This window comes from Apteryx mantelli, chromosome 9 (genome assembly GCF_036417845.1).
Source record: "Apteryx mantelli isolate bAptMan1 chromosome 9, bAptMan1.hap1, whole genome shotgun sequence".
Lineage (NCBI taxonomy): Eukaryota > Metazoa > Chordata > Aves > Apterygiformes > Apterygidae > Apteryx > Apteryx mantelli.
The window spans coordinates 25,050,042-25,063,893 of record NC_089986.1 but is presented as its reverse complement, the minus strand read 5'-3'; the positions used below and the strand labels follow the sequence as shown (position 1 = coordinate 25,063,893).

At 43.3% G+C, this 13,852-nt stretch overlaps 1 protein-coding gene across 12 annotated transcripts in view; it reads right to left on the bottom strand.

Moving 5' to 3' along the window:
- PER2 (period circadian regulator 2) overlaps window positions 1-13,513 on the bottom strand; it is a 51,727-nt gene extending 38,214 nt beyond the window's left edge. For 3 of the 12 annotated variants that reach the window (XM_067301939.1, XM_067301950.1, XM_067301941.1), the window contains exons 1-5: window positions 13,074-13,163; window positions 4,001-4,061; window positions 3,011-3,064; window positions 1,457-1,520; window positions 863-1,042 (exon numbers count right to left, since the gene is read on the bottom strand). The gene's annotated coding sequence lies outside the window, so the exon portion shown is untranslated. The other 9 variants (XM_067301945.1, XM_067301946.1, XM_067301940.1 and 6 more) reach the window with 8 other exon arrangements.
- Window positions 13,514-13,852: the final 339 nt, after the last annotated feature.

The window sequence follows — 13,852 nt, the reverse complement described above, 5'->3', positions numbered from 1 at the left end:
TTTCTCATTTGTATGACAAGTAACTAGCAGGATTTAGTCATATCATGCAATTTTAGAGAAAATTGAAAATTAACATCTGCAATGAATGCATTCTGCCTGTGCAATTAGACAATAATTAAATGCTTGGCAGCAACACAGTAGGAAAAAATGTTGAGAAAACAAACATTAATAATCGAGAAATGACTCTTCCATCTGTATGACTTCACCAGTAAGAGCTCTGAGAGCTCCACTTTTTTGTAGCAATAGATAGAACAATTAACAGAATATCTTCACTAGGACACTTTCTAAGGAAGGCAAAAAACCAAAACAAAACAAAACCAAAAACTAGTTTCAAACTTCACTATAGGAAAAACAAGAAAAGACGTATAGCAACAACTTCCAGCAAGCCCTTTTGAAGAAACAAAAGTTTTTTTTAATAGATTCCTCCTGTGCAAAATTCCCCATCACACTGCAAGCCATCAAAAATAAGTTGTGTGTGTATGCCAGAATTTTTTATTATTCTTGATAATTTTATTGACATAATCTAGAACATCACAAGTATTCCACAGAAACTGGATTTCACAGCATTAATTTCACATTTTATTGGTAAGGATTCACAATTCAAGAGAATCCTGACTACAGACTATTCTAAATTGTTGTATACTTCAGGAGAAAAGGAAAAAGAAAAAAAGGGGGGGGGGGGGAAGACACAGCTGACTTTTTAAAAAAACAAAAAGAAACAAACAAACAAAAAAACTTATTCTCAAAGTTCAGCTCCTTTTTTCTGCCTAAATTTGACACCTTCCTTTCACATTCCCCCAAAATAGTTAAATAAAGGTCAATAGTATCTTTATACAGAGGATCATAATTCACAGATGCTTACAGCTGCCGTTCACTTTACAATGGTGGGACTGACCCAGAGATAGTCTTTGTTAAGAGCCATCTAAGCGCCAGACCCTGAATTTCTAGCAGCTCCTATGCAGGAAGGGGTCAGCACAAGCACCAGGCCAGGCCCTCGCGTCCGTAGGAAGGACGGTTCTGCCCACGATGAAGAAACTCAAACCTGAATTTAAGGATAAGTATGTTTTTAGGCTAAAAGCCTCTCATCTTCAAATAAGAGAATTCCCACAGTTTATATCCAACAAATAGTTCTGAATGAGTATGTATATGACTGAAATTATAGTTTAAAGATAAAACAAACATACTACAGTATATTTTCTGCATAAACTCTACAGAAAAAGAGTGCATCTTTCTAACATGAATCATAACAATTATCTATGTTCCTTACCTGTTTTTTCTAAGAAAGGTTGGTAAAAGTGTATATCAAGTTCCCTCCCAGCTATCATCAAAAGCATGAAGTGCCTAGGTCCAGAGTCTCCCACATGCATTTAATTCTTGTCTCATCTTCTTCTACTGGAAATCTTTGACCATTACAGAGTCCGGACACCTCTAAAACTATAAAATATAAAAGAAATACCTGGGCCCCCCAACCGTGTCCTCTTCAAACAGATACCAGAGAGATGCTCACAGTTATGCCATCCCTATGCAGATAAACATTGGTTAAACATGGAACTGTCATCCAACAGAAGAATCACAAATACAACTTTGCATTTTAAACGCTTTTGGTCTAGAGTAAGGTCTTGTAAAGCTTTAAAATAACAGAACCTTCTACACTAAGTATGTTGGAACATGTCACTACACAACGGAGTTGCAAAAAAAAAAAAAATCAGAAGTTCGAAAAGGCAAATTTCTTTGTGTGGCAAATGATCACATCACTTTTTAAGTACTGCATTTGAATATGCACAAGGAATGTTTGGAATAAAAATTTTGGAAGAGCATTCAAATCCCAAGCTAATCATTTTGGAAGACAGCCCATGTTAACATGCCTTAATTTAAAAGGCTATGCCTCTACCAGCTGTTAAAAGTACATTTGTGTTGGCCAGACTTAAGGAAGAATTTATTCACAGCATTCCGTTCTGCATCACACTGCAAAAACCAATGAGAGTTTCGCAAGTCTCAGATTATGATACAAATCTGGGTACAGGTTAGTTCCTTATATGTTTTGCCTTCATCATAAATTGATAAGAAGGGATTTAAACGATAAGTTCTGTACCTCTGACCATGAGAAGTGTTAGAAACAGCTTTATGCACAGGTACTTGCAAGTTGAATATTTTTTAGCACATACAGTGAAAGTGTGGAATGGCTTTCAGCACTGGTTCAATACTAATTTAAAGACAGCCTTTCCAATTTCCTCATGCCAACTCATCTCCCTGCAAGTCATATTTTCCTTAACGGAAGTTAAAATTTAACTTCATTAATCAAGAAGATCTACAAGAAAACAGCCACAAGGATATGTCTGACTACTTACGAAGTGACAGAGCACCCATTTAGTTTAATGACCCCATCAGAAAATTTTCATAGGTAATAAACCATTAAAAAGGTTTACAAAAAACAAAGTATAGGTTTAAAGAGGACATTCACAGTAGTTTCATGTACCATTTGAATTGGGTGTAATATTGGCTTCAATTACTTAACGCACTTATGAAGAGATTAAGAGAAAACAGTCCTTATTGCTTCTTAAAATTCTCACAATAAGCCTTTTCACAGTCTAACTGAAAGCTAAGACAAATCTACATCAAGCGGGATTTATCTGAAACTAAAAAAAAAAAAAAAAAAAAAAAAACCATTCAAATTAGTCATTTTATCAGTTAAAGTTAAATCTAATCTTCTGGTTCTATTATTTATCAGAGGAAATATGCAGGTGACTGACTTAGTCCAAATCCTAAAGAACAAAAAGAGTTCTCTTTCCCTCAAGAAATTCTCCTTATGGATCCTTAGGTGAAGCCAACAGAACATCCATGCATGGCATCTCAATAGGGCTTTTCTACAAAAAGAAGTCCAATTTCATCAGTATAGAAAAAATACTGAACTTGTGACCTTTCTTTTGATACTGAGGTATATCTACTTTAAACATAGAAATAAGACTTCAAATATTAGAAAAGAACAAACAGCCTGCTTTAGGGAACACACCTGTATTACAGGAACCCAGCCAAGTTCACTGTCTGGAGAGAACTGAAGTCACACCTGCAGCATTAAAAAAAGAATCAACATTGTCAGCTTAAAGAACCTAAACAGTTCAAGGTTTGCAGCTGTAGACAAAGAAATTTTCAGTCATTTAGACAAATCATTCACTCTAGTATTAATCCTCAAAATACTCAGTTACAGTTTCACCTTCCTTTGAGTGTTACAGTACTATCCAGAACTGCTATCTCTTCCTCTCCTGCCTTTGACCCATTACTGTCCCATCACCAGAACACATATAATAAAACCACTTGAGTAAGTTTTCTTTGTATCACAGAATTTGTGAAATTTTTCTTCATTTTTTTTTTGTATCCACCACACATCCCACCTGAGTCACAACAAGCTTTTTTGTCATCAGCTTCTCACACATCGAATATAAACATCCATAAGTCAGTAGCTCTGAAGCCACGTGTTCAGCTTCTTGAATAGATATTAAAATAGTATTAGTTTGTTAGAAACTAGAACATACAACTGACCAAAAATACAGTTAGAAGCTATGATGTGCTTTCTAAATCAAAGCTTAGAAGCATAACATTTTACTTTTTTCTCCTGAGTGCACTAGCATCTTTGCTTTCGGGACCCCAGAATTTTCCTTTTCATTAAAATTCCTTAAAATATCTGTAAGAGCAATAGAAAGATTGAAAATTATTAAGACTACTGTGCAGCAAACAGTGCTAATGTAGCACTTGATATTGGATGTTACACTAAATCATTTCAATTTCCTAAAAACGAGAGAAGCCAGACCATTTCCATGTGCTTAATGATTTGTACAACAGGTCTTTTTGAAGTCCTGAATATATTTTCCAGCATTCTGACAAGACTACAGCTCAAGAGAAGCATCTAAAGCAGCAACAACAACAGAATGTCAGTTCAGACTAACCAAGAAAGAACTGGTATTATAATGGCTTTCTTGGGGAAAGTGTTATGTAGGACACTTACCTTAATGAGCACACTAATTATGATCTGTCCAAATCAGGCAGAAAGCATCACCAATATGCTCCTGCAAAAAACAAATCCGTATAGTTCTATAAGCAAGATTTTTAAAAAAATCATTTATGAAAAATAGATTTTCTTTTGGAGTCTATTTAATAATGAAATGCAAGATGAACCATAGAAGACAGGTATTCCAAGCATGAGGAACAGTTATACATATATATATGTGTGTGTATAATATATATATGAAGAACAGTTATACATATATAACTATATATATATCTTCATATATATACACATGAAAACTACAATTCAAAGAGGAATATGAAAGTTTATTTTATTCCTAACAACATTTACTATTATTGTAACCTAACTTCTAAATTGTTTCCTTGAAAATGCACAGAATAACTATTTACTGAATTCTGTTCCCTTTTGTAAATACAAGACAACGCACAAAATTCCATCCTTGTCTGTGATCTTAATTTATTATTAGAACATTGTTTAGACAATACAGATGTCAATACAATGTATTTAAGAATCACATGTGTACTCACTTCAGAACATTCAAGCTGAAGAATGAGTAAAATCTAGTATAAAATTTGGGATCACATATCTGATTTAAAAGATGTGTTTCTTTTCCTACAGATCATCAACTGATGGTCTTAAAACACTTTACCACTGAAATACAACTCCAAATTAGCCTTAGCAGATGAAAACCTCCTCAGAGAGCTAATTCAACTGAGTGAAAGTATGCACATCATCATCAAGACCAGTTTCATGTTCCAAGATATGTGTTAAAGCAAAAGCTGTTCTCAGCTTATTAAAAAGTACGCTTCTTTTACTCAAATCCATAAAAGAATCAGAGAACAAAGTTTCCTTAGCCACGTCCCAAAGAACCAAACTGAACAAAATCCCTCGCTCCCCAACAGATGGTTCCTAAACGGACCTAAATTAATCTCACCAATTACTTGTATTCCTGAAGCATCCAAACCACCAGGAGAAGCTTGACTTTTACAGCATCCTAATCACGACTATTATTTCATTTCCTCCTCAGAGCTCCCTCACTTTGGGCTTTTTTCTGTTTGTTTTTAAAGCTGCCTATTTTTCTTGTGGGGTAGCCAATACCAAAGAGTTAGCCTGAGGTAACAAGACAAAGTCACCTCAGTTTTACCACAGATAGCATGGTAATAGCACACTGTTGAACTTAGCAAGTTTACCTCATGAAAAGCCAAAGAATCTCATCTATATTGTGTTTATTGACCTGGACCAGCTCCTAAACCATCATTTGCCTTCACATGACTATAGGAAGCCAGTCACAAAAATAACCCCCAAAAGTAGTCAGAGCAGTTCCTTGGTCATCTAGCAGCACTTGCTCTCTCTTCTGCCAGACCACAAGCAAAGCTTATTTTATCCTTTCAGGTAAACAGTCTTGGTTCTGTTACCACCACAAATGGTGCTCATATCTCCACAGGAGATCTGGACTGATCGCCCCCCAATAGCAAAGAGAAGTCATCTTTCTCAAATGTATACCTTCACCTTGAACAACAGGCCATGATGCAGAGCTAAGTTTAATTGCCAACTGATTTAGCATTTTCTGCAGAGAACACAGAAATATACCCTTGACATCACAAGTTGTTACAGGCTGTACCCAGACATCTCATGAAGAAGCTAAAAGCATTCTCCACACCTGCCCCATGCTAATTTCTAAACATCCTTCCAACTTGTAACTCTACAACAAATGTTGTTTACTTCCTAAAGATGAACTGTATTAAATGTGATTTTAAAAGATATTTGATTTCTTTTTAAAGGAAAACTCTATTCCCTTCCTGAGCAGAACTAAATATGACTGGAGAGATTACTAAACTCTAAATCTGCATACATCAACTCTTGTCCTTTTTGAGCAAAGGAACCTACATGATACATTAGAGAACATGCTGTCACAGAAAGGAGGGAAAAATTATCACTCCCATCATGCAGTCATATACCTCACCTTTATTTCAGGTGAAACTAGATCTTCTAAAGTATCTATAACATCATATTTCAACTTTAATATTTGTTAACATCACCGTTAAGCAGTATATTTGAATGCCTACCACTCTGCTCCCTTAAAAACAAAAAGGCAGAATTTCACCATATGACATTACATTTACAACAGTTTCAGTCTAATGCTACTCTTTAACCAGATCTGAACTGCAACAATGTCTAAAGATTTCAGTCAAAATGAAAGTCCCGTTCTGGAAGTCTCTATACCAAATAAACTGCCTGACTATTACTAATATGGCCCCCACTGCATCAATAATACATCCCACAAGGTGTGCAAGCTAACAAATATGATATACTTATTCTACAAGTTTGATATATCAGCATTGACAAATAAGAGCTCAAGTCACACAGGAACCCACGGCAGCAACAGTAATTACTACACCCAGAAGAAAGGGAATTTAGGTCAAAGAAGTGTTTCATATACTGAAGAACTTTGTACAATTAAAGAAACTAAGTAGGGGAAACTAAGACAACAGATATATAGAAGTGTATACATGAAATATAAGGTCAAGCACAAAAATCATACTAAGATACAAAAGCTGCAAGGAATAAGGAGAATAGGAGGTAAGAACAACAAAAGAGAGAGGTACTGGACATCCTAACCACTTCATCTTGTACCCCTAAGCTTCAATTATGCCAAATACAGCTGTTACTTAACAGTGGAGTACCTCTATGCAGTTTTAGAAGCACATGATGTTCAAAAGACAGGATAGCTTTAGCTCAACTTTTAATAAGCTACAGTTTGAAACACCTATACAAGGAAACTTCTAGCCACTCTATCCATATGGAAATAAATAAATAAATAAAACAAGCGTTAAGAATTACCACACTACACTCAAAAACAGCTGGAAGCAAAACCCCAACCTTTTTCCTCCAGTCATTTTGACATACAAACCAGTTCTCTTCCCGCTATCCTATCTTTTCAAGATGAACATTGTTACTGCTTGCATAGAACTTCTACAGCTTGTTCATGTACTCTGCAGAATAACCTTCAACTCTTTGCTACAAAAGTGCGTTCTGTGTGCATTTCAGTCTCCTTCTAATTTAAACAGCATGCTTTGTCTCTTCAGCACTTCCAAAAAAGTTTTACTCTCTCTTTGGAGACAGTGAAGGAAAGGGAAAAATTGCACTCCATGATTATTTATCTCGAGGAAGGTAAATTTAGCCTCACTTCTTACTATGCCAGTATGCTAGGCAGCAGTGTTTGAACAGCAGATGAAATCACATGCACAAAACTTTCCTTGGCCTTTTAATAGCTCACACACACACACACACACCACCAGCACTCATAACCTCACTTGCATATGTGGCTAAGGAGGGAGAACATGCTCTTCAGAGCCACTGGCTGTGCAGCTTGCATGAAAGAAACTTGGTACATTGCTGCTGTTTTCTCAGGAACTCTCTCCCTCTCTCAAGAAAGAAAGGGCGCCAAACGAGAAGACTTTGTACTAGACTGGTACAAGTCTAATGCAGGCATTCAGACACAAAGACCATACCTACACTTAAAGGATGAGCTTGGCAGTAGCAAACAGAAGCACAGAAGCCTGATCTGCCTATGTTCCAGCATTGAAGGCAGGCTGCAAGCAGGCTGCCCAAGTGTGCCTGGTGATCTACTAAGCCACTTACTAGAATACCAGATCACTGTGCATATGCTCAGGCATGCGGATTCCCATGTGTTTGGGCACTTTCCTACTACATATGGTTGCTGGTTCGTTGTCAGCAGGAACAAAACATGCTACAGAGAACAGCCTCACAGTCTCAGCACAGCCCTTGCAGTCACACCCAAACCATCTGATTCTCCTTCATTTTGGTCTTCTCTGTCATACAGTATTTCACACAAGTGGCCTAGGGCCATAAGAAATCCCAACAAGAAATCATAAAATCATTAGCCTCTAAAGTGTGCTTTTAACAGCCACCTTCTCTTCTCCAGCATCCTTTAAGCATGCTTCACAGAAGGAAGCATTTCACTTGTAGCTAAAAAACTTGCATGCCAAAATGTGAAGTCATTTTGTACCTATCAACAACTGACAAACAAAAGATATTGCTGTATGTGGTTTTGGTAGTAAAGCAAAATATCCTGCCCCCCATCACAGCAGTAGGTAAGTTTGAGACAACTGCTGTGAGGCAGCAAAGGGGTCAGGCACCTTTGAATACTGGACAGAACAACATCAGCTGCACTGCTTTCAAGTCCACCATTTTTTTTGCATTCACCTCATCCGCACCCAGAAAGTCAAAGCCTTTTAAATTAATACAACTAACAGAATAACATAGATATTAATTGACTCATTTGCTCCTCAGTGCTTAAGGAGAGAGGTTAATGTAATAAATATTGAAGCAGTTTAAAACTTGCAGAATAGACATATAACTGGATGTGGGAAATACGACTCCAGCAACAAGAAAATCCAGTTAAAAGTCTCTGTAACTCATCATCCTCATAAAGGAATTCTAGGACATGCAATCAAAACTCTGGACACAAAAATCCATTTTCAGAAACACCTGATTACCTCATAATTATGATGTGGTAACATTATGAGTATAACACAATGTCTACAGCACACTCATGCCAAGTATTACACAACACCTTGGTAAGAACATGATGTTCCCTTCTAACGTAGGCCAGCTATAGCAACCCTCTATAAAACACTACAGTCGATCTAGACTAGTGATAATTTACTTGTTCTGCTGGCTAGTGATAATCTGCTTGCTTTTCTACAACACCACACCACCTATACCTTGTCTCACAAAAACTTGCTTCTGTGCCCACATTTTAAGAGGTAAAACAAGCTCTTCTGCAGTAAAACACCTTTTAATAGTGCAAAGGTGTTAAAGAAATAAGGGTGAGGTAAGAATCCAGGAAAAAGCAAACTGGTTTATCAGTCTGCATCAGTCTGGGACTAAACTAAACACTTCCTGGTCATAACAAAGTCCAAGGTAGAAGAAAAATTCAGAACTCTATTTCCAAGCAGTTTCCCCATTTCACTGTATTCTCATACCTTGGCTCAACTCCATCAAAATCTCAATTACTCAGAAAAGTGTGATTCTTCTCAGGGGAAATTTATTACCATAAAAATGTATTGTCCAGGGATAGGATCAAATAAGTTTATGTAACAACCTCAGCTTATCCAATATTTTAGTCTCAGTGACTGAAAAGACATGTTGAAAATAAAGGTATCATGCTAAGAGTTACTGCAGTAAGTTCTGTCTTCATGCCTCTCTGTAGGAACACAAAGGGGATAACAGTAAGCTCTAAAAATTAAGTAGATCACTTGGACTTCTTATATTTGTTTTAACACATGAATGCTATCTGTGAAAATCTATAACAAGTGCTAGCAACTGACAAATAAACAAACAAACAAAGACAGGAAAATCATGTAGCCTTTGGATCATAAGTGAAACCTGAAAAACCTGCTGAATCTGAAGAAAGTATAGAAAAGCCGAAATCCTGCTTTCCACACCTCTAGCTCTTGTATCTATGGATTAGGCCAAGCTAAACTACACTTTACTTCTGCACAATGCAGGATAGGCCATATTCTCTTTCGACATTAAGCCTTGGAAGCGATCATGCAAAAATGGAATTTAAAGTTCAAAGCAAAAATCAGTTTAAAAAACAAAACAAAAACAAACAAGAAAAAAAACCTCTGGTTTAAACACACATTAAGTGACCACATGATTGAATGTCACATGTACAGTCAAAGCAGCAAATGCCAATTTAAGAGTCAAAGCAATGCATCAGACTAATGACCCATCTAGCCCAGTATTCTGTCCTAGGAAATGGGGAAAAGAGATGCAATTTAGGGAAAAGGAGCCTGACCAGTTGCTATACTCTATTCCCCTAGCAGCCACAGTTATTGCACTAGAGATGTCAGGGGGTACATCCCTGCCTACTCCTTTTAGTGCCCATTTATCATAGTCCATAAATCTGTCTAATCTTTTCAAACCTGCTGGTATCATTTGCCTCCATATGCTCTTGTGGCAACAAGCTCACCACCTGCTGTGTAAGTAGCACTGCCTTTTGTCCATTTCACGCAGAGTTTCACTGAGTGCCCTTACTTCTAATACTGCTGAATTGGGTGACTAACAGTTTTTGCACTCAGCTTATAAACTGCCTTTGTGACTCCTGTAAATCTCAGTCACACATGCCCTCAGCTGCCTTCTCTCTAAACACCTTTTTAGTTTTTTCTCACATGGCAACTGCTTCACCGTTGATCATTTTCATTGTCCTTCTCTAACTTCATTGTGAAGTCAGATGCATCTCATGCACAATGTTGGACACTTATGCCAACTAACCAACTAAAGCATTCTCCCTTCTACCTTGAACACCTGCATGAAACAGCCCCCCCCCCAAAAAAAAAAAGCCCAAGACAGCAGCATGATTTTTTCTTTCACTCCGGGCCAAAGGCTCCATCTTTTGCATTATGTCTTCCTAGTTAGATAAGCTGCCTCCCTAAGTTCAGCAACAGTCAAAAACAAGAACCCCACACCTCAGGACAGTGCCATAACCACCAGGCTAACAGCAAAGCTTGGATGAACACAGGATGCTGTCCAGTTCTCCAGTAAAGCTTCCCCACTGTGCAGAAATAGTGCCAGTTTCTGCAAGAACGGGCAAAAAGATCACAAGAGCAAGCAAACACATGCAAACAGAAGCAAGATGGAAGTTGATGTCACAGAGCAATAATGAGGGCCCTCTCCCTGACCTGAATCAAATTCTAGGCCCCACTCTTGGGGTTCTGTATTCAAGAACCACTGGATAAAGTGTATAAACAACACTATGCCCAAGGCTAAGAAGATCATGGACACATACAGACACTGAGGCATCCTAAAGATATTGAAAGTTTAAGATCAAGTTCAATGCCCCAAAACCATCTAATGTAAAATAGCATCCATTTCTGGACTAGGGTGACAGGATCAAATCCTTAGCTGCCATCAGTTTGACATGCTTCCGTTTTATCAACACCACTACATATTCAAAACTAACCATCTGCATTTAAGTAGATATGCCTCACTGCCACCTTAGCAGTTAGTTCATTTTGGATTTTACTTCGACAACAAGCAAAAGCCAGCCCCAAGAGATATCTGTAGTTTTGAGAAATGTTAATTAACTTATGTCATCTGTAAACAATCTCTGTGCTTAGAACAATATTGGCAATCTGAAACAGTTTCTCACTGTACTAAAGCAGTTTCTGGTACTATGCTTGACTTGACCAGACAACTTTACTGTCAAAGTCATTACAAGATTTCCACCTTTATTTCCACCTTTATTTCCCCATTTTTTGTAAATATTTTTAAATTGTAGATATTCAGCAAGTCAGATGTACAAGACTGCAAACCTCAGAGTCTTACATTTGAAAAAAAAAAAAAAAAGGCATCTCACAGCCTAAAAAAATAAAAGCAATACATTTCTTCAAGTTATTGTGTATCACATGAATACAATTTCAAAGGCCTTCAGCTTCCAAGTACCAAAGACCTCATAATGACCTCTCTGGGGGCTTTTTAAGCTCCTGTTGTAGACAGAATAATGTTGTATCCTACCTTAACCTATCAAAGGAGTCAGCTGAGAAGTGTCAGCTTGACAGTTACCATACTGCTCATCTATTTGCATGAAACTACTTACATAAACTGTTTTGCAATCATGCATGTACTAGCATGCAACTAATGTCAACAGCAGCAAAACCACACAGTCTCAAGGAACAAAGTCTGCTTGGGGGCATTATAGGGAACATTAAAAAAAAAAAAAAAACAGTACCTGTTGCCTATTCATACATTTCAGTAACACACTCTTTTTTTTTTCCTATGAGGAGTTATATGGCAGTAAGTAGCAGAAACAAAAAAGCAAGCCACCCAGACAACTGCACACAGCAGCACTGCTCCGTCAAGAGGAAAGCAATGGAGTGCCGAGTCGCGGTTAATGTTTACCGGACCCAGACACTTGTGCCCTCAAAAGGTGCCACGGAGCCTGTTCTCGCTCCCTTGAGCCCCGGCTCCGACCTTTCGCCCAGAAGCGGCCGCAGTCCGCGCTCCGCAGCCGTGGCCGCCAGGGACGCCAGAGCGAGCGCGGCGGGGCCGGTGCCACCGCCACCGCCGCCGGGCGCCGTGCCCCCGCCGGCCCGGGGGGCAGGACACCGCCTCCAGGCGCCCCCGCGCGGCCCGAGGGGACGGGGGGCACGGCCGTCCCCCGGCGCCCCCCACACCCCGTCTGACGGGATGGGGGCGGGAGAGGGGGGGTCACGGCCGCCACTCGGCGCCCCCCACACCCGCTCTGAGGGGATCGGGGGGGGGGGGGCCACGGCTGCCCCTCGGCGCCCCCCACACCCCGTCTGACGGGATCGGTGGGGCGGGGGGGCTCATGGCCGCCCCTCGGCGCCCCCCACACCCCACTCTGAGGCGATCGGTGGGGCGGGGGGGGTCACGGCCGCCCCTCGGCGCCCCCCACACCCCGTCTGACGGGATGGGGGCGGGAGGGGGGGTCACGGTCGCCCCTCGGCGCCCCCCACACCCCGTCTGACGGGATGGGGGCGGGAGGGGGGGGGTCACGGCCGCCCCTCGGCGCCCCCCACACCCCGTCTGACGGGATGGGGGCGGGAGGGGGGGGGGTCACGGCCGCCCCTCGGCGCCCCCCACACCCCGTCTGACGGGATGGGGGCGGGAGGGGGGTCCACGGCCGCCCCTCGGCGCCCTCCACACCCCGCCTGACGGGATCGGGGGGGGGGGGCTCATGGCCGCCCCCTCCCCTCCGGCCTCCGCGCGCGCCCCCGCGGGGAGCAGCAGGCCGGGACCCACCGGACCGCGCCGCCCGCCGGAGCCCCGCCGGAGTCCCCGGCCCGTCCGGTCCCGGCCCGTCTCCCCGAGCAACCGGAGAGCCCCGGCGCGCGGGGACTTACGTAACGTCAGCCGGCGGGCGGGGGAGGGGAGCGGAGCGGAGGCGCGGCGAGCCCCCGTCCCCCCGCCGACACCCCCTGCCCTCCCCGCCGCCGCGGGGCGCACGCCGGCCCCCCGGACCCGGACGGAGCGCGGGGCGCGGCGAGGGATCCCGACTCACCGAGCGCACCGCGTCCAGCCGGCCCAGCGCAGCCCGGCACCGACTTCATACAGGCAGAAACGTGACTGAAGCCGGGGAGCCCGCCCCGCCCGGTCGCCTATTGGCCGCCGCCGCGTGACGGCGCCCAGGGAAGGGGGCGGGGGCGGTGCGCCCTCCTCCCCCATTGGCCGTGCCGGACGCCGCTCATTTTACATAAGCCTCACGTGTGACACCATGTTTCCACCAGCAGCCACGATCGCCTCCGAGTCTGGCCCAGCCAGCCAGCCCGCCCCTCCCCCCGGCCCCCCCCCCGCGCCACCCCGGCCCCCGCCCCGGATGCGTCCCCCCCGGGCGGCGGAGCACTCACCGCCGCCGGCCGCCTCGCCGCCTCACGCCCCACTCGCGCTGCCCAACGGCCGCCGGACCGCGCCGTGCCGCCCGCCGAGCAGGGCAGAGGTTACATCACGCCCGGGGGGAAGAGGCCCCGCCCCGCTCCTTGGAGCCGCCCGTGACGTCAGCGCGCGGCCCCGCGGCGCGCGCCGCCGAGGGATCGTTGGCCGCCGGCCGCGCGCTGCGCCCGGTCACCAACGGCCGCGCTGCCCCCGCGGGGAGGGGCCGGGCCGGGCCGGGCCGCGGCGGGGCGGGGCGGGGCGGGCGGGCCGCGCTGCGTTGCCGGGCAGCGCCGTACACAGGCCCCAAACAGCCGCCCGCTCGTGGCCCGCCGGGACGGGTCCCTCCGTCCCCAGCGCCGCGCGGGCGGCGAGGGGATGCGGGGCCGCTGCCCGGGCGTGCGGGCAGCA